Here is a 27,144-nt window from a genome sequence, read left to right on the forward strand (position 1 = left end):
CTTACAAGTCTTTGCTGAGGTCCAGTGCAGTCTTGTCTAGTGTGAGTGTCCAGAGTGTTGGAGACCTCAAAGTCCAGTCCTGCAGCCACCATCAAGTCATGTAAGATAAAGTCACAGCTTTATGAGTCAAGTCAGTCCCTGTCATCTGTCAAGTCAGCGTGGTCTGCATTCAATTGTCCAGTCCTACTACAAGTCCCAGCAAGCCCTTAGGGTCTCTGCATCACTGGTCATCTCCTTAGGCCCTGGCTGAATAGTATAGACTTTACCAACTGTCTACCCTCAGTAAAGCTACCGTTCTCTGTAACTTGGCGTTGGAGTCTTTATTGCCGCCGTGCCTAGTCCAGGATCCAGCGGTACACCTTCGGTGGTTATAGGCTAAACCACGCCCTGGCATCACGAATACAAGGGGTTGATGCCTTCTCCCCCTAGGGTAACAACATCTGCCCTCCACCACATACCCCTGAAAATATGTTAGGCGTATCACTCCTAAATACTGTGATGTCACAATGTAGAAAACAAGCTAAAAGCTGGAGGTCCTAGAAACGAAGAATCGCAAGTGGGAATAGAAGATAAACAACCTCCTAACCAGGCGCTGCTTGCTTTCAAAGGTGGAAATCAAACCAGAGTGGATGTAGATAAATCCATAGATGTTTCTTAATAGATTTTAAATGGGGTAGAAGATGACGTATTTCTGGGGTGCACTCCCCCTTCCTCAGTGTCACTGATATAAGGAAGGGGGAGTGTGTCCAAGAAACACGTTATCTTCTACCCTATACATGTTTATTAATAGTTAAAACAAAAACAATGTGGTAGCTGATGACGCGTTATGGGGGTACAATCCCCCATTCTCAGTGTCACTGATCTGAGGAAGGGGTAGTCCAACCCTAAAGCGCATCATCTGCTATCCTATTTTTTGTGTAATCTATTAATAAACATCTATGGGGTAGCAGATGACGAGTTTCTAGGATGATACACTCCCCCTTCCTTAGATCCATGACACTGATCTGAGAAAGGGGAACTGTACCCCCGAAATGCTTCATCTGCTACCCCATATCTAGAGCGGTTGCCCCCATCCCAGTCCTCAGGCCCACCAACATTACAGTTTATTCAGTTTCTCCATTGGAATAGAACAGGGAAAAATTCCAAACCTGGACTGTTGGTGGTGGACCTTGAGGACTGGGTTGGGTCTCTCTGCTAAACCACAACGCTGGAGGAGGCAACACGAGCTGCCCTGAAGTTCCGTACAGCATCCCTACGCATCTGTTTCTCAGTAGCCATTTACTGTGCTCAATTTATATATAACATATAATGAGAGTAGACCTACATTATCATGTAAAAAATGTGCAGTGTGAATAAGGGCCGATGGTGTTTATCTCAACGCATGCTACAGGAGTTAAACCATATTGCATTCTGAATCACATTTCGGGAGAGGGCAATGTGTGAGGCTAACAGCTTGGCGTAAGGAGTAGAGGTCTTGGTGTGTGTCCCTCATAGAGCACTTAATCACAGCCTGATATATTTATGGGGCGATCTCTCCATGAAGATTCTCCGGTTCAAGGCTATCGTCCTTTACAAGTGATATAAATTTCGGATCCTTAAAGCGTGGTCTGTACTGTAGGGTTGCTGTGGACATAAGAAGGCATAAAAACACTAACATGGTCCATGCTCATTCAGCTTAAACATCTAATAAAATTAGTATTTATTAGAATTATTAATAATATTATTGATAGTAATGTTTCAGATTATGGACATATGCGGGCAGTATGGTGTCTGGTTGACCCGCCGACGGCACGACTGTCCTTCCCCAAGACTTTTCTGGAAGGGAAAGTGTTCTCTATTAGAAAACTAGAAGAGAAGACAAAAAAAATACATCATCCCATGTTGTCTTCTCATAAATGTGACCACCATTTCTTCTTTTTTCTCCCGCTCTTCGAAAAGACATCCATCACAAAACTTCATTATCCCCAAAGCCTCACCCGTCCATCTCGCCTCGAATAAAAAAGATTCATTTAATTCTCTGTCCGGAGAGGTGGAGACGTAAAATGAGCGGACATCTCAAACACTTATCAAACAATAACCAGCATAGTAATGCCGAATCGGCCGTATATTTATGCCATCTCTCCGAATCTCCAGCCATCCCTCTTCCCAATGCGACGAGCGGGTGACAGGAAGACATTGCCTGAAAGCCTTTCAGATGGGGTCTCTTGCTCGGCTAGATGACATCCTTCAGTTATATGTTTTGGCTGGATTTTTTTCCCTGTAAAATGGATGTTTGGAGTTGTTCATGCAGAGAGCAATTGCACTCTTTTATTTTTTTTCCCTACCTAGTTTAGCCGGGATTATTTAGAAGTAAATTCATTTCATTCAAGTTTCAGAAACAGTTTACATTTATATAAAATATTTTTTTTAAAAGTAAAATCGGAATCCTTTAGAGAAGCTTTCAGGTCATTTAGAATCGGAACCAACCAATAAAATCTAATAAAGAATTATAAATTGGATTTTAAGTTTAATAGCAATGGTTATAAAAGTTTAACAAATAAATGGCCTAATAGTAAATTCTGAGTTAAAGGGGTATTCCAGGAAAAAACTTTTTTTTTTTTTTTTTAGATCAACTGGCTCCAGAAAGTTAAACAGATTTGTAAATTACTTCTATTAAAAAATTTTCTTAATCCTTCCAATAGTTATAAGCTGCTGAAGTGGAGTTGTTCTTTTCTGTCTGACAACAGTGCTCTCTGCTGACATCTCTGTCTGTCTCAGGAACTGTCCGGAGCATAAGAGGTTTGCTATGGGGATTTGCTCCTACTCTGGACAGCTCAGAGAGCAATTAGACAGAAAAGAACAACTCAACTTCAGAGGCTGATAAGTTCTGGAAGGATTAAGATTTTTTAATAGAAGTAATTTACAAATCTGTTTAACTTTTTTGAATCAGTTGAGATATATATATATATATATATATATATATATATATATATATATATTTATATATATATATATATATATATATATATATATATATATACAAAAATAAAAGATTTTTCCTGGAATAATAGGGGTCCTGTTTAGGATCCTCATCTTTTTTCCAGATTGGAGAGAGGTTATACAGAGGATTTCTCCATTTGGAGACTTGACCTGTCCTCCATTCCACAGACAGTCCAATGTGCAATCCTTAATTTCCCCTGTGCTGGCACTATAGGGAAATTCAACATATACCGGCAGGTTCCCTCACAGATCGCAGCTGATCGCTAAAGGTTTGTGATCAGCTCATTGTCAAGAGCCCCCTCCAAGGCTAAGTTCACTTTATCGTTGTACTGCCCTGTTTTGGGTGCGTTAGGCTCTTTTTTGTGTGCCTGACAGACCCTGAATGGGTCGGAGCAAAACGGGCACCACCGGGTCCCGATGGATCCTAAGGACTTTGAATGGGGTCTGTCAGGTGTCCATTACATGCAGTATTTTTTTTTCCGCAGATCCCTTTAGCAGAGCAGAGCTGTGATGTGAATGAAGCCTTACTCGTTGGGATTGTCCAAATTGGGTGGGGGGGGGGGGGGGAGGCATTTATTATTGTAGGTGTAAGTGAAGCATTTTTCTACACCTTTTCTTTTTTGTGTGCTGGTAATGCGTAGGAGCACTAAATTTATTAAATGGTCGCAGAGCTTTTGATAAATTTTGTGGAGGTACACGTGCAGGAACTCTGTTCCCATGCGTTATGCAGGACACAATGCCTTATTATCCATAAAAGAGATAGGAGACAGAAAAAAAGAGGACGGCCCCTCGCGTAATACTGTGGGCTGAATACCGGGGTGCCCTTTGAAATATTACTCACAATTGGTAAGTCTTGGTATCAAGCATATCACCCCTCACATGGGGTAGGATGTGGAAGAGATGTGGTACCGCTGGCTGCAGCCCGCAGAGAGGGCCGGTCTCCCGTCGGGAATCGGCAAAAGTTGAGCAAGGTAAGTTTCAGAAAAAAGTTCTGCTGGTGGCGCTGCCTTGTGAATATCACAGTCATGGAGGAGACGGTGTAAAAAAGTACCAATGTATTTATTCAACACATTAAACCCTTTTACATGGTGTGCAAGACGCGTTTCGAAGGATAGTTCCTTTTTTATCAATTGCTACAGAAACATACAGTGATAGAAACATATATGTGTGTTTTTGGTGCCAAACAATACATCTGGGCAGAGGGCAGAGAAACATCTGGGCGGAGCCAGATAGACACACATTTAAAAAAACATTTGTGTAACATAAAAATATCAAGAATACATAGTCGGTGTTTGATAACCTTTGTTTGTGGTATATTGTACTATCCGTTTGGTGTTTCGGGCAAAAATTGATTTTGTATTTGCCGCTGTTAGATCTATGGTGAGGAGCGACCAATGGGAATAAATTGTACCTCATTGCGTCATTGGTTGTCAGGGAGAACTTATTTGGTTAGAATAGTCCGCTGTCAGTGTTGAATGGGGTGGCGACCAATGGGAAGCCAGGGAGCAGATACGTCATCTGCTACTGTATGTGGGACGTGCCAGACCGGGCTTGTCCTAGTGATGCGGGATGAACTAATCAGCTGGGGGCAGATAATTGCAAAAATATTCTTAGTCGAAAATAGCGGGAGACATGAAAAGAATAGCGAACAATAAGCTGTGAGTTCGTGATGTCTTTTAGACCAATCAGAGGAATGCTGACTGATTCTTACAAAAACGGAATTCGGGGCATGGTTAGAGTGTCCGGTAAAGCCAATAGGATTGGATTGTGTGATGGTGAGTAGACCAATCATAGTTGCGCCTACTGTTCTTATGGATATGGCGGATATTATAAGATTCTGGAGGTTATACAGTATGTTCATTGTATTAATTGAATCCCATGGGGGTCAAAGTTTTCATTTTAAGTATCCAGAAGTTTTCCCTCCTCCATAATTGGGTATATCTTCTGTTTGTGGATGCGGGAATTTCTTCTATCGGGGTGACTGTAAAGCCGGTAAAACTGCAGTTATGGTTGGAGGCTGCATGCCTCGATATGCTGTGCAGTTGGTATCCGTACTTCACATTCGAGCGATGCTTGTTCATTCGGCTGCTCAGCATTTGTGTTGTTCTTCCAATGTATTGGATGCCACAAGGGCATTCGAGGAGATAGACAACAAAAGAGGATTTGCATGACATGCGGCTCTTTATTCTGTAGGTATCCCCTGTAGTTTTGGATGTTATTTCTTTACATCGGTTTTTGATGTTGGCGCAGCATTTGTAGTTTGTGCCGCAGCATTTGTAGACTCCCACTATTTTTTCTTCACCTGTCAGAGGATGTTTTTTGTTAGTGGTTTTGAGCTTGCTGGGGGCCAGGGACATCTCCTTTCGGAACCTGGTGCAGCTACCACAGAATACACCAATGGAAACTCCAATTACCAAGAGAAACACTGCCACCCATGACATTGAATTTAAGGTAATGCGGGAACTTTTCTTTGAATTTGAAGCATTATCCAAGACTGAGATCCAACATCAATTAGACTCTTTCTTCCTGTCCCTATACCTCTCTGAGAACATTATACCGAGAGATCTTAGACTACGGGCAGCAGCCTCCTTTAAAGATGACCCAGATGTGCTGTCAAAATGGGACACTGCATAAATGAGAACATTATACCGAGAGGTCTTAGACTACGGGCAGCAGCCTCCTTTAAAGATGACCCAGATGTGCTGTCAAAATGGGACATTGCATAACTGTTCTTGCATTTTGCTTGATATATTGATTGAGAAATGTAACAACCTTGTATTTAATGTTTCTGATAAGATTGACAACTGCATGTTCAAACTGTCTGAACTTAAACATCTAAATGAGTACATGGGTTGGAACAAAAACACTACCTCCAAACTCAACAAATTTGAGAAAGAATTAGCCACTAAAAAACTCAATAAATTGAATAGAGACAGGTCCGACTATAAAAATAACAATATCAAATACTGGCTCAATGAAAAGAACATTAACACCAACCCAAAAATCAATCCCACATCAACCAAAAATAAAAACAATACTAAAAATAATAAACCAAAAGTCAAAACACCAAAACACCGCCTTCCATGCACTAAACTACCTCCCAATAACACCCCCTCTCGGAACAAGAAACCTATCCCGGCACCTAGAATATCTCTTCGGACGCTTGCCACGAGGAAAACTCAGACAAAGTCCTCAACCCATACTTCTAACAAAACGCAGAATAACAACACCTCGAAACCCATCAGAATTCAGGATGAATTACTTGAAATGTACCCCCAAAACAACAACCCCTTACCCTCAGGACGATTCTCTCATTCCAGAACCCCAACCAAATCCGATGACTCAATTTTTGAAGACTCACTCATCACTATTCACGGGAGTATCACTCCGACTCCCGACATTCATAACCCAGAATCCTCCAACCACTTCTACACACCTTGTAATAACCCTGACTATACTGCTGAAGACCAAACGCCACCTGAGAACAGGGACATCCATTCAGAATCTTTTTTAGGACTTCCTCCAACTCTGGGACAGACTCCGGATCCAACAATCTACACACTGGAGTCTGTTCACAAAGCGGCACCAATCCGCCCCCAGAGGACAAAAAGAAAAGGAAGAGAGGAAGAAGAGGAGGACGCAAAAAGGAAAAAATTATCCCACCAATAACCACTCCCTTGATGACCTCGGTACCAGGGAACTCAGAATTCACCACCGAAACCGTCAAAATCTTTAATCTTTCTAAAAGAGCTCTCAAACCAATAGAAATCAGTGTGTTATCCAAAGGCTTATCTTTTTGCCTGTCCAGCCGGTCAAACGACTTTGACCTTTTCCTAGATCTAAACGCATTTATCCATAAACTGACTCTAAAAAGGCATTTCAACCTGCCAAAAACAACACCAAATGAAGGAACCACACTAGCATCCTCAGATAACCGCAAGGATGTGTACTTAACCACACTTGAACCTCCGCCAATCAACACAGGGTTTAAACCAAAATCTACCTTTTACCCCACCCACCACCGTGGAAATTTCATTGAAACAATCATGTCTGGAGTATCCAAAGATTTCGAGGACCTAACTAAAAACACAAAAAATAGCTATGTCCAGAATCTCAATCCACAACAGAAAAAAGCCATCAAAGCGTTATCCTCAGATGAATCCATTATCATGAAATCTGCAGATAAGGGCGGCGGTATAGTCATCATGGATCCAACTGCCTCCTTTCCGACTCATCCTTCTATGAAGTTCTAGATAAAAATACAGCAATCCCATACTCAGAGGAACTGACTTCCCTGCTCGACAGAGGTTTGAAGAATGACACTTTGAACAAACAGGAATATAGCTATATCAAAATCAATGAACCTGATACACCTCTGTTCTACCATTTGCCAAAAATTCACAAACACCCCACTCAGCCCCCCGAACGTCCCATCATCTCCGGAATAAATTCTCTAACCTCAAACCTCTCACAATACATCGACTTTCATCTACAGAAATATGTGTGTAAACTTCCATCATATACCAAAGACACCAGTGATTTCATCAAATCCATCATCGATCTACAGTGGCAAGATCACTATACCTTCCTTACAATGGACATATCCTCACTATACACGATCATCCGACATGACCAAGGCATATCTGCCATATCCAATTACCTCCAAACAGATCCTCAGATGCCAGAACCTCAAAAAGAGTTCCTCCTAGACGCCATCAACTTCATACTTAAACACAATTTTTTCCAGTTTAATGGCCGCATATTCAGGCAACACTGTGGCACAGCGATGGGGACGTGATTTGCACCCAGTTTCGCAAATTTATTTATGGGTGCTTTTGAAGACCAGCTACTATATCACGATCCCCTTTACCATCATTGTATCACTTACAAAAGATACATTGACGATATTTTCATCGTTTGGGATGGTACATCAGATCTCCTCAATCAATTCATCACCTCCCTCAATAACAACACTTGGAATGTCAATTTTACATTTACCCATTTTAAAAATGACGCAGAATTCCTGGACGTGGTGGTATCATATACTAAAGGCAAAATCACCACCAAAACATTTTTTAAGAGCGTGGATGGAAACAGTTACCTTGACTACACCAGCTGTCATCTAGAGAAATCCACACAAAACATTCCATATGGGCAATATAAGAGGATCCGCCGCAACTGTACCTCCACAAAAGATTTCCAAGTCCAGAGCAAGATTTTGGACAAAAGGTTCAAAGCGAAAGGATATCCCAAATCACTCACCACATACAGTAAAAAGAAAGCCGGCACCCTCTCTCAAGACACCTGTCTACAACCAAAAACACCTGACCAGAAAGAAACTGGAGAGACAAACCGCTTCTCATACAACTTTCTCACCACTTTCTCCACTGACCATAAAAACATCAAGAAAATCCTAGAGGAACACTGGAAGATTTTGCTCATGGATCCTTTCTTGAAAGATTCAATTTCAGCTAGACCACAATTCATCTTCCAGAAAACCAGGTCATTGAAGAACATCCTGGCCCCCAGCAAGTTCAAAACCACTAACAAAAAACATCCCCTGACAGTTGAAGAAAAAATAGTGGGAGTCTACAAATGCTGCGGCACAAACTACAAATGCTGCGCCAACATCAAAAACCGATGTAAAGAAATAACAACCAAAACTACAGGGGATACCTACAGAATAAAGAGCCACATGTCATGCAAATCCTCTTTTGTTGTCTATCTCCTCGAATGCCCTTGTGGCATCCAATACATTGGAAGAACAACACAAATGCTGAGCAGCCGAATGAACAAGCATCGCTCGAATGTGAAGAACGGATACCAACTGCACAGCATATCGAGGAATGCAGCCTCCAACCATAACTGCAGTTTTACCGGCTTTACAGTCACCCCGATAGAAGAAATTCCCGCATCCACAAACAGAAGATATACCCAATTATGGAGGAGGGAAAACTTCTGGATATTTAAAATGAAAACTTTGACCCCCATGGGATTCAATGAATACATTGAACATACTGTGTAACCTCCAGAATCTTGTAATATCCGCCATCTCCATAAGAACAGTAGGCGCAACTATGATTGGTCTACTCACCATCACACAATCCAATCCTATTGGCTTTACCGGACACTCTAACCACGCCCCAAATTCCGTTTTTGTAAGAATCAGTCGGCATTCCTCTGATTGGTCTAAAAGACATCACGAACTCACAGCTTATTGTTCGCTATTCTTTTCATGTCTCCCGCTATTTTCGACTAAGATTATTTTTGTGATTATCGCCCCCCAGCTGATTAGTTCATCCCGCATCATTAGGACAAGCCCGGTCTGGCACGTCCCACATACAGTAGCAGATGACGTATCCGCTCCCTGGCTTCCCATTGATCGCCACCCCATTCAACACTGACAGCGGACTATTCTAACCAAATAAGTTCTCCCTGACAACCAATGACGCAATGAGGTACAATTTATTCCCATAGGTCGCTCCTCACCATAGACCTAACAGCAGCAAATACAAAATCAATTTTTGCCCGAAACACCAAATGGATAGCACAATACACCACAAACAAAGGTTATCAAACACCGACTATGTATTCTTGATATTTTTATGTTACACAAATGTTTTTTTAAACGTGTGTCTATCTGGCTCCGCCCAGATGTTTCTCTGACCTCTGCCCAGATGTTTTGTTTGGCGCCAAAAACACACATATATGTTTCTATCATTGTATATTTCTGTACCAATTGATAAAGAAGGAACTTTCCTTCGAAACGCGTCTTGCACACCATGTAAAAGGGTTTAATGTGTTGAATAAATACATTGGTACTTTTTTACACCGTCTCCTCCATGACTGTGATATCCACAAGGCAGCGCCACCAGCAGAAATTTTTTCTGAAACTTACATTATCCATACAAGACAGGCTTTAATAAATCTCCCCTTTATGAGGACAAATACAGTAGATGAAAAAGTAGGCGGCACTTACCTGGTTGAAGTAAAACGTACAAACTTTAATCCAACATATGCCTCTAGCATTGCAGAGAGTCCGTGGTCAGCACTAGGCTGACTGGCAGAGAATAAGTCAATATATGGGAAAAAAAAAACAGCTCACCGCCTGTAGATATCCTTAATTTGGAAGAACTTCAAGTATTCCTGGAAACACGGAACAGGTATCCCAGCCGCATACTTCGTGTGAACATGTCCTCAAATAGAAAAGTGCAAAATCCAGCTCCCAAAAAATTTGATCAAAAGTCCAAAAGTTTATTGATTATAATTAAAGATGAAATCCAAAAATGGGGTGGTTAAAAGCATAGCAGAAACGCAAGGCGTTTCTGCTATGCTTTTAACCACCCCATTTTTGGATTTCATTTTTAATTCTGATCAATACTTTTTTGGACTTTTAATCACATTTTTTGGGAACTGGATTTTGCCCTTTTCTATTTGGTGACTGGCAGAGAGGCAGGCGTCCATTTTGCTGTATGGCGAGGCTTAGTGAAAGCGAGCAAAGTGCAAAACGGATGTCAGTCTCTCTGCCAGTCAACTAGCCTAGTGCTGACCATGGACTCTCTACACAGCTACTGGGCATGTGTTGGACCCTTAGGACCCTTTCACAATACTGTTATGTTCTTGCATTCTGACCCATTATTCAGAAATAACTGGTCATGAAAAAATGGATGAAATAACTGAATGCAACGGATGATAACTGATGACCAATTTTGATGGACATTCTGTCAAAATAACGGACATGTGCCATCCGTCATGCACTGTTATAGTCCATTATTTTATGTCCGTTATTTTATTTCTGTGTGACCTCCTGGTTGTGAAGCTATACTGATCATGCTCAGTAGCAATAACGGATCATAACGGAACATAAAAATAACGGACAATAACTGATGTCATTTGTGAACATCCATCACCCATAGACTTTAATGTTAAAATTTCATTGTCCGTTATTTCACCGTTATTTTTGACTGGACAAAAATGATTGCATGCACTGTTATTTGCACCGACAGAAATAATGGATGTTAGTCACAATGGGACATGGACAACTGATGCTAAAGGTGGTTAAAAAAATCCCATTGACATGAATGGGATTTTTTGACGGCCGTTTTGCTGGAACATACAGTAAAGGTGGTGTGAAAGGGGCCTTAGGAGGGGGTCCTCGTACAGGTTTTGCATTGGAACCCAAGTGCTTCTAGTTAGGTCTCTAATGACTTTCCAGTCTTTGAGAAACAGTAGTGACCACCATACGGGTTTTTAATGTTGTTACCGATGTGACATGTTACTCATGAGAGACCAAATGTGGTGAGGGTGTGATGAGGGGAGATGGAACTACCCTAGGGGCAGATGGCATTAAGCCCTTGTGTTTGTGATGCCAGGGCGTGGTTTATCCTCTACACCACCCGAAGGTATACCGCTGGATCCTGGGCTAGGCACGGGGGCAAATAATGACTATGACGCCAAGTTAGGGAACAATGGCAGCTTTACGGAGTCAGACAGATGTAAAAATCTATACAGCTTGGCTAGGCACACAGAGGTGACCAGTGACTTCAGAGACCATGGGGCTTGCTGGGACTTATAGGGGACTTGGACAATTTGGATGCAGGCCACGCTTAAAGGGGTACTACCATGCTGACAAATTATCCCCTATCTAAAGGACAGGGGATAAGTTGCCTGATCGCGCGGCACGCAGCACCCCACTCTCATCAGGCCCCAGAGCGAACATCCGCTTCGGGTCTGATGACGGGGTCGGTGATCGTGACATCACAGCTCCGCCCCCGTGTGATGTCACGCTCCGCCCCCTCAATGCAAATCTATGGCAGGGGCGAGAAAGCTGTCTCACCCCCTGCCATAGACTTACATTGAGGGGGCGGAGCGTGATGTCACATGGGGGCAGAGCTGTGACGTCACGATACTCCGGCCCCGTGATCGGCAGTCATCAGACCCGGAGCGATGTTCGCTCCGGGGCCTGATGAGAGCGAGGTGCTCCGTGCGAGTTCACGGGGGTCCCCAGCGCGATCATGCAACTTATCCCCTATCCTTTAGATAAGTTGTCAGCACGGTATTACCCCTTTAAGACAGGATGACTTGGACTGACTTGACTATGACAGACAAGGACTGACTTCACCTCTTCTGAAGCTTACCAGGCTTTGACTTGACCTGTGGGGCAATGGACTTGGGAATCCGTGGCTGCTTGGCTGACTTTAGGCCTCCTCTGGACTCCAGACAAACTCTGACAGGACTTGACCTTACTGCAACTCGGATAAGCAGAAAGAGCATAAGCATAAGAAAGAGAACTAGCTCCACCCAGGGCTTATATGGGGGAGACTAGGAGGGGTCCCATAGGTCACCCTTAGGTCACACGGTCACTGATACCTCACTAGGTTACAATCACATTGTGGTAGCCTTTGGGGGGTGTTGGTAGTGGGGGTATTGTTTCGGTAATTGAGGGGTTAATGTTTACCCTATAGTTTGTGACGCCAGGCTGAGGGCTAGTATGCTGAGGTAATCCTCCGCCTATCGCCGCCCTTCCCAGTAGTGATAGGTGCATATATAAAAATGACTGAAGGTCCACAAGGTAGTTGAATTTGAACTTACATAAACTTTACTTAACAGCTTGCGGTACATCCACAGAGTAGTAACAGTCTCAATAAAACAGTCTTTCTATACTTCAATGACTGAAAGATGTTGCGGACCTTGACTTAAGACAATAGTCTTGGAATTCAGGGTATACTGCGAAGATCCGTCCGGATTTAGGGGATAGATAAGGTCCGGTGGTCTTGCAGAGTGTTTAGGGATTGATACACTCACAATTTGGAATAGACAGCCGTCGCCGCAAGGCTAAGGCCTAGACTCACTGATGACAGCAGCGCAGATCCTTTCTCGGCAACAGCCAGGAACCAAGAGAGCCATTAATGGCCGTTATATGGGCAGGGGCGGGGCCGTTTTGATTGGTCCAGCCATCTTTCACTCACTGTCACAAAGGAAATGAGTGCATTACGTCACAAGGACCTCGAAAGGTCCTCAAGCAGAAATACCATAGAGTTCACCTGATCACGTGACTCGAAGGTCCTGCTACGCTTCTCACAGGTAATTAACTATTTATATACATTTTACACAGTTACACTTCCGCAAATAAGGAGCATATGACTAGAGCAACGACTATAGGGGTGAGAAGTGACTAGGGGTGGACTATACAAAAGGACCCCGACGTCCAAGGGACTCTGGCTATGGGGACCTATAAACAGGTGCCGTATAGGATGCGGTACCGGGACACCACAACATGACAACAGGTCAATCACATGACAACAGGTCTTAAAGCTGTAACACATTTTATGTACATCATAAGGAGTAGGGGGGACCAGTGGTCACTGTATGGAGTCTGCCGGACAGGGCAGCTAGGGTACAGGGGTGGAACTCCTGTACTGGGCCACCACACAAACCTCAGGAAAAACTAGAGTAGACTATTAAAACTACATAGAAATTTTATATTTCCAGATCTTTTCCTGTTTCGGCAGGGGGGGAAATGCTATTTAGTGTAACATGAAAGACATCCCGTCTTCCTGGTGTACCCTGTGTGAGTGCAGGTATTACTGTAAATGAAGCCGTCAGTTCCTAAAGGAGGGATAGTTTGCACGCCCCATACTATGTCTATGTCCAGGAATGTAGACATTGGCCTGAGGGAACATTTCTGAATCACCTCAGAAATGACGGATTAATGCTGCCAGGGTGGCTCCTCTGCCTTTACCCTGCATCCACCTGGCACAAAATGGGTTACTGGGATGCGGGAAAAACCTGCAGGAAACCGAGGATATGTTAGTCAGACCCGGGAGTAAACAGGAAGCTGAAGTGAAGAGTCTCTGACGGCCTGGCACACAAAACCTCATCTCCGCCAAGAACAGAGTTCAATCTCCATGTCAGGTAATAATAAGTCAATAAACACAATATGGATTTGTTTTGTGAGCTGACAAGGATGTGGCCAAACTGCAGAGATACTTTCCAATGCAAGAACTCAACATGGGCTACCATTACTATAAATAGCTGTGCTTCCCAACCGCTGTGCCTCCAGCTGTTGAAAAACTACAACTCATAGCATGCTGGACAGCCAATGGCAAATCCTCAACAACTTAAAGGGGTACTCTGTCCAAGACATCTTATTCCCTTTCCAAAGGATAGGGGATAAGATGTCTGATCGCGGGGGTCTGCCGCTGGGGACCCTCGCAATCTCTGCAGCGACACCCAGGGCCGGACAGGCCTACCGGGATACCGGGAAAATTCCCAGTAGGCCGCTCACCCTGGGGACAGCAGTGGCCGGCCTCTGCTCAGTCACCTCACCCGTTCTTGTAGATTGGAGTGCGGCCGGGTCGCCCATGCACACTAGCATACAAGGGCCTGATACTAGTATCAGGACCTTGTATGCAGCGGCCGCAGAGTGGCAGAATTGGGAGTTATAAGCTCCCGGCCCCGCCACCCACTCCACTCACCTGCTCCGAAGAGGCCGCGCAGGACGTCTGCTGCGTCAGGGCACAGGTGGCGCAATGGTATGACGTCATCACACTGCCGGCACTAGGACGCAGATGTTACTGGGCAGGTCGGAAAGAACAGGACTTCATGGGTGTGATGATTAGGTAAGTCCTTTTTTTTTTTTTTACAAAAACTGCCACTGCACATGAGGAGGATTGGGAGGAGGGGGGAGTCTGCCTGTGGACCTATCTGCCTAATGTAAAGGGGGGGGGAGCCTGTACCTAATGTGGGGAACTATACTGCACCTAATGTGGGGAGCTATACTGCACCTAATGTGGGGAGCTATACTGCACCTAATGTGGGGAACTATACTGCACCTAATGTGGGGGAACTATACTGCCAACCTAATGTGGGGAACTGTACTGCACCTAATGTGGGGGAACTATACTGCACCTAATGTGGGGGAACTATACTGCACCTAATGTGGGGGAACTATACTGCCAACCTAATGTGTGGAACTATACTGCACCTAATGTGGGGGAACTATACTGCACCTAATGTGGGGAACTATACTGCCAACCTAATATGGGGAGCTATACTGCACCTAATGTGGGGGAACTAAACTGCCAACCTAATGTGGGGAACTGTACTGCACCTAATGTGGGGAGCTATACTGTACCTAATGTGGGGGAACTATACTGCCAACCTAAAGTGGGGAACTATACTGCACCTAATGTGGGGAACTATACTACATCTAATGTGGGGAATAATACTGCGCCTAATGTGGGGGACTATACTGCACCTAATATGGGGGAACTATACTGCACCTAATGTGGGGGAACTATACTGCATCTAATGTGGGGGACTATACTGCACCTAATGTGGGGGAACTGTACTGCACCTAATGTGAGGGAACTATACTGACAACCTAATGTGGGGGAGCTCTACTCTTTACCTAATGTGGGGGGAACTATACAAAAATATAAAATTGTACTATTCTGATTCCTATAACTCTTATTTTACTGTATATGGGGATGTATGAGGGTCATTTTTTGCGCTGTGATTTGTAGTATTTATCGGTGCCATTTTTGTTTTGATGGGACTTTTCAATTGCTTTTTAGATATTTTTTTTAATAGTATTTGAAGTGACCAAAAATGTTCAAATGTGTGGGGAACTATACTGCACCTAATGTGTGGGACTATACTGCACCTAATATGGGGGAACTATACTGCACCTAATATGGGGGAACTATACTGCACCTAATGTGGGGAACTATACTGCACCTAATGTGGGGAACTGTACTGCACCTAATGTGGGGAACTATACTGCACCTAATGTGTGGGACTATACTGCACCTAATATGGGAGAACTATACTGCACCTAATGTGGGGAACTTTACTGCACCTAATGTGGGGGAACTATACTGCATCTAATGTGGGGGACTATACTGCACCTAATGTGGGGGAACTGTACTGCACCTAATGTGGGGGAACTATACTGACAACCTAATGTGGGGGAGCTATACTCTTTACCTAATGTGGGGGGAACTATACAAAAATATAAAATTGTACTATTCTGATTCCTATAACTCTTATTTTACTGTATATGGGGATGTATGAGGGTCATTTTTTGCGCTGTGATTTGTAGTATTTATCGGTGCCATTTTTGTTTTGATGGGACTTTTCAATAGCTTTTTAGATATTTTTTTAATAGTATTTGAAGTGACCAAAAATGTTCAAATCTGGTTAGTGCACTACTACGACTTTTGGGGCCCCATTTTTGATTTTGTCTAGGGCCACGCTAAGCCTAAAACCGGCCCTGCATACACTTTACATAGCTGTTGGATAAACCCTAGTTTGTCTGATAGCTAATCCTCCAGAACCCTTGATACACATACACACTTGTCTCCTTCTCTTATCTGACAGAAGATATTGGGGGAGATTTATCAAAACCTGTGTAGAGAAGGAGTGGTGCAGTTGCCCATAGCAACCAATCAGCTTGCTTCTTTCATTTATAAAGAGGCCTGGGAAAAATGAAAGAAGCAATCTGATTGGTTGCTATGGGCAACTGCACCACTCTTCCTCTACACAGGTTTTCATAAATCTCCCCCATTGTCTCTGGCGCTGGTCTTCTGCAGTTGTTAGGACTCGGACATCTGATGTGGTAGTTTTAAAAGGTTTTATTATATAAAACACATGCAACGCGTTTCTGGCCTGAAACGGACCCTTCGTCAGGCAAGGTGCAAGCACCTTGCCTGACGAAGGGTCCGTTTCCGGCCAGAAACGCGTTGCATGTGTTTTATATAATAAAACCTTTTTAAACTACCACATCAGATGTCTGAGTCCTAACAACTGCAGCAGACCAGCGCATGAGACGGTCGTTTCTTCCTTCCTTTCTACCTATCTACACTGGGAGAACGAGTTGATCCCAGAGGACCGTGGCTGCAGGCCTGGGTATTGTATAAAGCCAGCGGAGGTGTTGTGCTCTTAGCACAACCCCACTTGGTGAGTAATGCTCTTGACCACCACCCATACTTCTTCGTGAACGTACTTCACTAGGGGCGCAATCCCTTCTCCCCCTTCTCTTTTCCTTTTCTTGTTTTCTGACAGAAGATATCGGAATACATTAGATGGTCCGCTGGTCACACCGAAATCGGTTGGTTTGGCTGATATTGATCTAACATCAATGTCCAGGAGGGACGTGCACACATTGGGGGAGATTTATCAAAACCAGTCCAAAGGAAAACTTGCCCAGTTGCCCATAGCAACCAATCCGATCGCTTCTTTCAGTTTTCAGAGGCCTTGTCAAAAATGAAAGAAGCGATCTGATTGGTTGCTATGGGCAACTGGGCAACTTTTCCTCTGGACAGGTTTTGATAAAACTCCCCCATTGTGTAGAAAGGGGGCTTGAGCCACTGTCCTTTTCATGCCCCCTCCTTCAGGCATCACCATCACATACCTGCCGGCCAGGGCCATTTTTACAAATAGTGTAAAAAGTGGCCTTAGGACACAGATAAAGTAAAACCATCGGTTCCCTGCTCCCCCTATCAGGGATCCAGGTCGCCCAACTGTCTCTGTACATTTAAGAACATCTGCTGGAATCCTGGGTCACGCTGAGCACACTGTCTGCCAGAGGGGGAGCTGTAGGAGATTTGGTGGGGAAGACACATCATCATCATCATCATCAAGCCTGCACATCACTGCCCTCTGTATGTGAGGGGAGGGAGGTTATATATGTATATTGGACCTGCATAAGCCCCTGCCCCCAAAATGTCTGTGCATGTCCCTAATGTCCAGTATTGTGCTTGTCCTATTACTAAGTTTGGTACTGTATAGTAAAACTTCCCCTAAAGACCACTTGTAGTGTCCCGGTACTGGACTCGGTCCCGTACCTTTGGTTGTAAGTCCCCATAGTCAGAGTTCCTCTTGCTTATAGGGCTCTCCTGGTGGGATAGCCCCTAGTCGACTCCTAGTGTTCTTAAAATTGTATATATTTAATATATTATAATTTAGTGTAAGTAATGTACAGGACCTTAAGTCACGTGATCAATGATATTTGTGCTGTTTACTGCCAACCTAATGTGGGGGAACGGTACTCACCTAATGTGGGGAACTATACTGCACCTAATGTGGGGAACTATACTGCACCTAATGTGGGGAACTATACTGCACCTAATGTGGGGAACTATACTGCACCTAATGCGGGGGAACTGTACTGCACCTTATGCGGGGGAACTGTACTGCACCTAATGCGGGGGAACTGTACTGCACCTAATGCGGGGGAACTGTACTGCACCTAATGTGGGGAACTATACTACACCTAATGTGGGGGAACTATACTGCACCTAATGTGGGGGAACTATACTGCACCTAATGTGGGGGAACTGTCCTGCACCTAATGCGGGGGAACTGTCCTGCACCTAATATGGGGAACTGTACTGCACGTAATGTGGGGAACTATGCTGCACCTAATGGGGGGAACAATACTGCACCTAATGGGGGGGAACCGTACTGCACCTAATGTGGGGGAACTATACTGTACCTAATGTGGGAGAACTGTACTGCACCCCTAATGTGGGGGAAATGTACTGCACCCCTATCAGAATAGGCTGACTAATCAGAATAGGCATTTCCCTGGTAAACCCCTGTATTAGGCTATGGTCACAGGGGGTAATGTCTGCACAGAAAATCTCCTTGTGGACAATCCCCTGACAGCAGAGCACCAACAAAACATGCTGGTGCTAGGACTACCCGGAAATGCGCTGTCTCATAGACGGCAATGAATTTCCATGTGGAGTCATGGAGACATGTCTAATCTTTCTGCAGACACCAGAATTGTACTTTCCGTGACCGATATTTCCGAGGTGGAAATTCTGCTATGTGAACAGCGCAGCAGAATCCCATTGAACTCAATGGGACTCTGCTGCTGCGAAATTTCCGTGCTGAATTCCGTACGGAAATTTCATTGTGTGACCATAGCCATATTGAAGTGCATGCATTGATCTGCCGTCTAGTAGCGCTCCCTACAGTATAGTGCAGTACTGTGCTGCTCTTTACATGTACCAGGACTAGCTGCTCCTTTGGACACCAGGTGAGTGGCTCCATATTGTATCTCTGGTGCACTGTATACTGTACAGGACCCTGATGAAGCTCCTTTCATCTAAGTATAAAGTGATTTATAGCCTCTAGCAGCTATTTATGAGTCATATGTGTATATATATATATATATATATATATATATATATATATATATATATACAAGAAAAAAGAAAGATAGCCAGCACAACAGCCTAATACACGGGTGCACACTGCCATGGCATCAGAGTATACAAAAAAAGAGGATTGCAGCAGCACACATTGGTCAAAAAAATTGAGGCTCAATTTTTTTGACCAATGTGTGCTGCTGCAATCCTCTTTTTTTGTATACTCTGATGCCATGGCAGTGTGCACCCGTGTATTAGGCTGTTGTGCTGGCTATCTTTCTTTTTTCTTGTATGTACAATTCAGGGGGAAATGGCACCCTCTTTAGCTGTGCACCCCTCCCCCTTTCTCACAGGTGGAGTTTTAAATGGATCCAGCATGTCACCCAGTCAGAGGCTATATGCCCAGCAGAGGTGAGTGGATAGTTGAGTGTTAGGCTCAGAATTTGTGCTAGGTTCCCATCCTAAATGAGGCCACCTCCCCGTGGTGGATGGGGGGACACGTTTTGATCAAAAAGTGCACCAAGAGCCTCAATTTTTTTGACCAATGTGTGCTGCTGCAATCCTCTTTTTTTGTATATATATATATATATATATATATATATATATATATATATATACTGAAATTAACAAAACTGCACTCACAAATTCCAGGCACGCTGCGACTCCTTGCTACTTCAAGCGAGTTTGCGGCGAGGTACCGTTGGACATCTCATGGCGCCGAGAGGTGAATGGTATACCCGGTACGAACTCTCTTTACCAGTCTTAGTTAACACCTAATTTTTTCTTCATTTTATTTTTTATTATTGTTTTAAAAATGATTAAGCTAATTACTGTGTACAGCAGCACTCCCAGGTAGTTAAAAAAATCTGGTCTTTATTCACAAATGTGCAGGCATAAATAAAGACCAGATTTTTTTCACTACCTGGGAGTGCTGCTGTCCTATGTCTGCTGTGTAAAGTTTGGGATCCCTCACCTAGATCCTTATACAGACTGCACCCCCAAATCCTATCATTTGGTGTGCTGCTTTTTTTTTGGAGTTATATATATATATATATATATATATACAGTGCAGACCAAAAGTTTGGACACCCCTTCTCATTCAGAGTTTTCTTTATTTTCATGACTTATGAAAATTGTAGATTCACACTGAAGGCATCAAAACTAACACATGTGGAATTATATACATAACAAAAAAGTGTGAAACAACTGAAAATATGTCATATTCTAGTTTCTTCAAAGTAGCCACCTTTTGCTTTGATTACTGCTTTGCACACTCTTGGCATTCTCTTGTTGAGCTTCAAGAGGTAGTCACCTGAAATGGTTTTTACTTCACAGGTGTTATGGTGTGGAGGAGGAGGTGCGATTGTGTGGAGGAGGAGGTGTGATGGTGTGGGGGAGGAGGTGTGATGGTGTGGGGGAGGAGGTGTGATGGTGTGGAGGAGGAGGTGTGATGGTGTGTGGGTACTTTGCTGGTGACACTGTTGGGGATTTATTCAAAATTGAAGGCATACTGACCCAGCATGGCTACCACAGCATCTTGCAGCGGCTGCTATTCCATCCGGTTTGCGTTTAGTTGGACCATCATTTATTTTTCAACAGGACAATGACCCCAAACACCCCCAGGCTGTGTAAGGGCTATTTGACCAAGAAGGAGAGTGATGGGTGCTGCGCCAGATGACCTGGCCTCCACAGTCACCGGACCTGAACCCAATCGAGATGGTTTGGGGTGAGCTGGACCGCAGAGTGAAGGCAAAAAGGGCCAACAAGTGCTAAGCATCTCTGGGAACTCCATCAAGACTGTTGGTAGACCATTTCAGGTGACTACCTCTTGAAGCTCATCAAGAGAATGCCAAGAGTGTGCAAAGCAGTAATCAAAGCAAAAGGTGGCTAGAACCTAGAATATGACATATTTTCACACTTTTTGTGTTATGTATATAATTCCACATGTTTAATTCATAGTTTTGATGCCTTCAGTGTGAATCTACAATTATCATAGTCATGAAAATAAAGAAAACTCTGAATGAGAAGGTGTGTCCAAACTTTTGGTCTTTACTGTATATATGTTATTTTCCACCTACAATATTTGTCCTTTAACCAATTAAAACTGTAACTTGAGATTTCACTCTTTACTTCTGAGTAGTATTTTTAATGATTATTTCTTTCTACCTAGCACATGTCCAGGCACCACAAACACCCAGCTGCAAGACATATTGGCGCTGATACCACGCGACATATTTATGAATGAACCATTCCCTTTTCCCAGCAGCCTATTGACAGCTCCAACAATTTTCTTTGACGACTCAGCTCCTCCGACGGCAACAATGATCTAGTGCATGCGAGGGACAGCGCCGGTTTCTTTGACACTAATACATCCCCCCCCCCCTCCCGCAATCACTGGTTAAAAAATAAGTTTATAATTGGAAGCCGCAGGGGTCATCTCTGTGTTAGCGTGATACATGCGACAAAGATCTCTGTAGATGTTATCATAACGTCCGAGCTATCTCATCCCGATGCCGTGATCTGCATTCCAGAGGAAACAGTTCTGGAGGAAGCGGGGAGGAAGTTGGGATCTACAGCTGTACCGACACACGGCATTATACACACACCACGCAAGGGAGCAGTAAAGCAGTGGATGTGTGCCGGCGAAAGGGTTAATCAGGATTCCCATGACATCACCGACAGATGGGGAATAAGATAGTGACACGGGGCACCACCACTTGCTGGTAGTATTTATTTTCCTGATTTGTGTCCTGGTTATCTCCTGCTGAAGAGGAAGCAAGAAAGGATACAGAGTAACAAAAACGCAATCTATGTGATCATTTACATGCCCTTCCACAGTCCATGGCAAGCAGCCTTTGGCTGCTTGCCATGGACTGTGGAAGGGTATGTAAATGATCGCATAGGTTGTGTCTTTGTTACACTGTATCCTTTCTTACTTCCTCTTCAGCAGGAGATAATTCCTCCCATCTTCAGCTTCATTATCCGTATCCCACACGTGTGACACTGTGTAAACTTTGCAGCATGACCCCAACAGGTTTTCCTTGTAGCCGGCTTCTTCAGGGGGGGGGGCGGCATCTGATGCTCAGCTGGATGTCCTATTGTGTTGCGGTGCAGACCGCCGATGTACACAATGAAAACACGCACAGATCACTATACTCTGGGGACCAGTCACAGTTTATAGGACATGTTGTATCCTCTGTGGCCCGCAGCCAAGTGCCTGTGGCACTCTGTATATTTACAGTGTTGAGAACTGAGAGAGATTTTAAATTTTTTTTTTCGCACTGTCAGTAAGGAAATCTTTGTACATTCCAGAAAGATGGGAACACATGTTCCCTACTGATAAAGTAAATACAATTTAAGAAAAAAAAAAAAAAAAAAGCTAACATGCTCTTCATTCGCACCAAAGGAATTTGTTTTTAGTGTCACTTACGTTCCAACATGGAACCCCAAAGGTATTCATTCACTTCGAACAGTTGGCGAGGCTTTTTTGGCCAACTTCACTCCCTTTTATTAAAGGAGAACTCCAGCCAAAATTAATCTGTCCCTTAACTACAGGATAGGGGATAAGTTGCTGATCGTGGGGGGTCCCAGCTCCGGAACAGAAACCAGCTCTCAGGCATCATCGGCGCTCCTATAGAAATGAATGGAGCAGGTGTCCATCTACCGGTAGACGACACCCACTCCTTACTGAGAGAGTCAAGGTCCCATTCCGGAGATTGCGGAGGGCCCCAGTAGTCAGACCCCCAGAAATAAGCTACTTATCCCCTATTTATACAATTAAAATACCAAACAAGGAGATGACGCGTTTCGGGGACAGTGCCCCCCCCCCTCCATCAGATCATGATACTGAAGATACCAATACTGATCTGAGGAAGCAGGAGACTGCCCCCAAAACACGTCGTCTACTTGTCTGAAAAGAAATTCTGTTATGTTTGGATAAATCTTCCCTATGTATTTCAAAATGTGTTGCCTTGTACCGCTGAGGTCCTAGGTTCAAATCCCACCAAGGACAAAATTTGTAAGGAGTTTGTATGTTCTCCCTGTGTTTGCGTGGGTTTCTTCCGGGTTCTCTGGCTTCCTCCCACCCTCAAAAACATACTGATGTGGTGAATTCAGATTGAGAGCCCCTAAGGGGATAGGGACACAATAAGTGATGCCAGGCTATGTATAGTGCAGTGGTCTTCAACCTGCGGACCTCCAGATGTTGCAAAACTACAACTCCCAGCATGCCCGGACAGCCGTTGGCTGTCCGGGCATGCTGGGAGTTGTAGTTTTGCAACATCTGGAGGTCCGCAGGTTGAAGACCACTGGTATAGTGCTACAGAATGTGTGGGGTAATAATATTAAAGGAATTATTATTTTTAGTATTATTATTAGTATTATCATCACAATACGTCCTGCTCCTAGCACCATTTGGTCAAGGGACATTTATTTTTAGGTCTACTTTTAAATTGAGGTTTAGGAGCCATCATAAGTATATCATTTGGGCCACAACCACTATTGCCTAAAGCCGTAAGCAGTAATGAGGTGGGTTTCTGGATCTTCACCAATTTTTTAATGTTTTTTTTTTTTTTAATTCATTTAATATTTCTTTTTTTTTTATTAATTTAAATGTATATTGAAAGTTTAAAAAAAAATGCAAACATGAAGAGAAAAAAAAGAAGAAAAAAATCAAGCAGAAATATCAGCATGAAGGTATATAGCGACAATTGGCATAGCAAAAATAGGAACTGGTCAGTAGTTAAACAACCATAACATGTGCATTACCCTACGAAAGGCTAAAAAGGAACAGCAAAAAAATACTAAAAAAAAACTATGGCCTAAATCTGCAAAATAACATAGGTCAACCAGGCAATACCATTCTTCTGATTTGGTGAAGTTGTAGAAGAAGGACAAGTTGTTCTGATAAAATGTCAATTTGCATCTGCCTGGCCTGATGATTACGGCGCATTCCTGGATGAACATGATGGTTAAAATACAAGTTATGTTTTTTAAAGCATACGGTACTGTTCTACCATTCACATTGACCCCTCCAACGGGGATACAGCAGCAGAAATGGTCAGTGTCAGAAATGCATAGTCACAATCCAGAATAAAGTCTGTATATCTAGTGTTTTTCTAGTTAAAGGGGTACTCCAGGATTGGAAAACTTATTCCCTATCCTAAGGATTGGGGGATAAGTTTCAGATCGCGGGGGGTCCGACTGCTGGGACCCCCCGTGATCTCCCGTACGGGGCCCCGGCAGTCCACGGCAAGGGGGTGTTTAGACCACCACACAAAGCGGCGGGTGACCAGCCCTCTCAATACAACTCTATGGGAGAGCTGGAGCGCTACCTTCGGCAATAACACTGTATATAGGGGGCGTGTTGGCCACTGCTTCGTGCGGGGGTAAACGCTCGCTATCTGGCCGGAGAGCCGGGGTCCCCTATAGGAGATCGTGGGGTGTCCCTGCGGTTGGACCCCCGCCATCTGAAACTTATCCCCCATCCTTAGGATAGGGGATAAGTTTTCCAATCCTGGACTACTTCTTTAATAAAAGTAATTATAAAGTATATATATATATATATATATATATATATATATATATATATATCTATATATATACCGTATTTATCGGGGTATACCACGCACCGGCCTATAACACGCACCCTCATTTTACCAAGGATATTTGGGTAAAAAAAGTTTTTTACCCAAATATCCATGGTAAAATGAGGGTGCGTGTGTGCGCGTGTATACCCCAATACACCCCCAGGAAAGGCAGGGGGAGAGAGGCCGTTGCTGCCCGCTTCTCTCCCCCTGCCTTTCCTGGGGTCTAGAGCTCTGCTGCTGGCCCTTCTCTCCTCCTGGCTATCGGCGCCGCTGCCCGTTCTGTCCCCCTGACTATCGGTGCCGGCGCCCCATTGCCGGCGCCGATAGCCAGGGGGAGAGAAGCGGCGCCGACAGCCAGGGGAGAGAAGGGGCAGCGGCACCCATTGTCGGCGCCGCTGCCCCGTTGCCTCCCCCCATCCCCGGTGGCATAATTACCTGGGTCGGGTCCGCGCTGCTGCAGGCCTCCGGCGCACGTCCCCTGCGTCGTTGCTATGCACGGCGCGGCGCACTGACGTGATGCACCGCGCCATGCAGCGCATAGCAACGACGCCGGGGACGCGCCGGAGGCCTGCAGCAGCGCGGACCTGACTCAGGTAATTATGCCACCGGGGATGGGGGGAGGCATTGGGGCAGCGGCGCCGGCAATGGGTGCCACTGCCCTTTCTCTCCCCCTGGCTGTCGGCGCCGCTTCTCTCCCCCTGGCTATCGGCGCCGGCAATGGGGCGCCGGCACCGATAGTCAGGGGGACAGAACGGGCAGCGGCGCCGATAGCCAGGGGGAGAGAAGGGCCAGCAGCAGGGCTCTAGACCCCAGGAAAGGCAGGGGGAGAGAAGCGGGCAGCGACGGCCTCTCTCCCCCTGCCTTTCCTGGTGGTGTATCGGCGTATAACACGCACATAGACTTTAGGCTAAAAAATTTAGCCTAAAAAGTGCGTGTTATACGCCGATAAATACGGTATATATATATATATATATATATATATATATATATATATATATATATAGTTCATGTCAATTTGAGCACTTAAAGGGGAATACTGATTCTCAATGGATTTGCTCCTGCTTCGAGCAGTTCCTAACACAGACAAAGGGGACAGTAGAGAGCACTGTGGTCAGACTGGAAAGAACTACACAACTTCTTCTGGAGCATACAACAGCAGATACGTACTGGAAGGATTAAGATTTTTTAATTTAAAAGTAATTTACTAATTTGTATAACTTTCTGGCACCAGTGGATTTTTTTTTTTTTTTAACAGAGTAGCTCTTTAAAGGGGTACTCCACTACTATAAAACTACCCTTTGTGAGAACAGACCCTGTCTCTTCCTGTGTGCTTTGTGCACAGTTGGCACTCCATAGACAGTCTATGGGAGTGTGGTGGCCCAGTACAGGAGTTGCACCCCTGTACCTTTTGCTGCCCTGTCATTCCGTGACCTCTGCCCCCCCCCCCTGTTCTTGTGTCTTATGTATACCCCTAAGTGCCTCTGTTATGTGCTGTAATGTACATATAATGTTATATAACCTTAAGAACTGTTGTCATGTGGTTGTAACCAGGGAAGATATCAGTTACCATGTGACCTACAGGGCGATCTATGGGACCCCTCCTGGGTCTCCCCCATACAAGCCCTGGGTGAAGCTTCCTCAGTCTCTTTTCCTGCTTAGCTGAGTTGCAGTGAGGTCAAGTCGGGAGAGATTGTCTGGTGTCCTAAAGAGGCCTAAAGTCCACCACGCAGCCACGGATCCACAAGTCCACTTCCCCCCAGGTCCAAGTCAAAGCCTGGTAAGCTACAAAGGGGGTGAAGTCTGTCATAGTCAGTCTCAGTCGAGTCCGTCCAAGTCAAGTCTATCTCAAGTCAGCATGGCCCTGCATCAAATTGTCCAAGTCCACTATAAGTCCCAGCAAGCCCTGTGGTCTCTGAAGTCACTGGTCACCTCCTTGGGCCTAGCCAAGCTGTATAGACTGTTACACCTGTCTGACTGCTGTTGTCCAATAACTTGGCGTCTGAGTCATTATTGACCTCGTGCCTAGCCCAGGATCCAGCGATATACCTTCGGGTGGTGTAGAGGATTAACCACACCCTGGCGTCACGAACACAAGGGATTAATGCCATCTGCCTCTAGGGTCATTCCATCTGCCCTCATCACACCCTCACCACAGGAGCGCTGGAGATAACTGAGTACATCGCACGTGTATCTCCGGCTCTGCCATAGAGAATAGCTGGAGCATGTGCCTGCACGCCGCTCCATAAAGAGAGAGCTGGAGCCCCGTTCTGGAGATCTCAGTGGTCGGACCCCCTGCGATCAGATATTTATCCTCTATCCTGCACATACAGGATACATTTAACCATAGCGTTGTACCTTTTTACAGGTTAAATATTTTGGCTGTCCCAGTATACTGGGAGATGTAGTTTTGTAACAGC

At 44.5% G+C, this 27,144-nt stretch overlaps 1 long non-coding RNA gene across 1 annotated transcript in view; it reads right to left on the bottom strand.

Moving 5' to 3' along the window:
• Window positions 1-1,429: 1,429 nt before the first annotated feature.
• LOC130275466 (uncharacterized) overlaps window positions 1,430-27,144 on the bottom strand; it is a 134,979-nt gene continuing 109,264 nt past the window's right edge. The window contains exon 3 of the long non-coding RNA XR_008844789.1: window positions 1,430-1,623. This is a non-coding gene — a long non-coding RNA (uncharacterized LOC130275466). The remainder of the gene's footprint in view (window positions 1,624-27,144) is intronic.

The sequence above is a fragment of the Hyla sarda genome, chromosome 6 (genome assembly GCF_029499605.1).
Source record: "Hyla sarda isolate aHylSar1 chromosome 6, aHylSar1.hap1, whole genome shotgun sequence".
NCBI lineage: Eukaryota > Metazoa > Chordata > Amphibia > Anura > Hylidae > Hyla > Hyla sarda.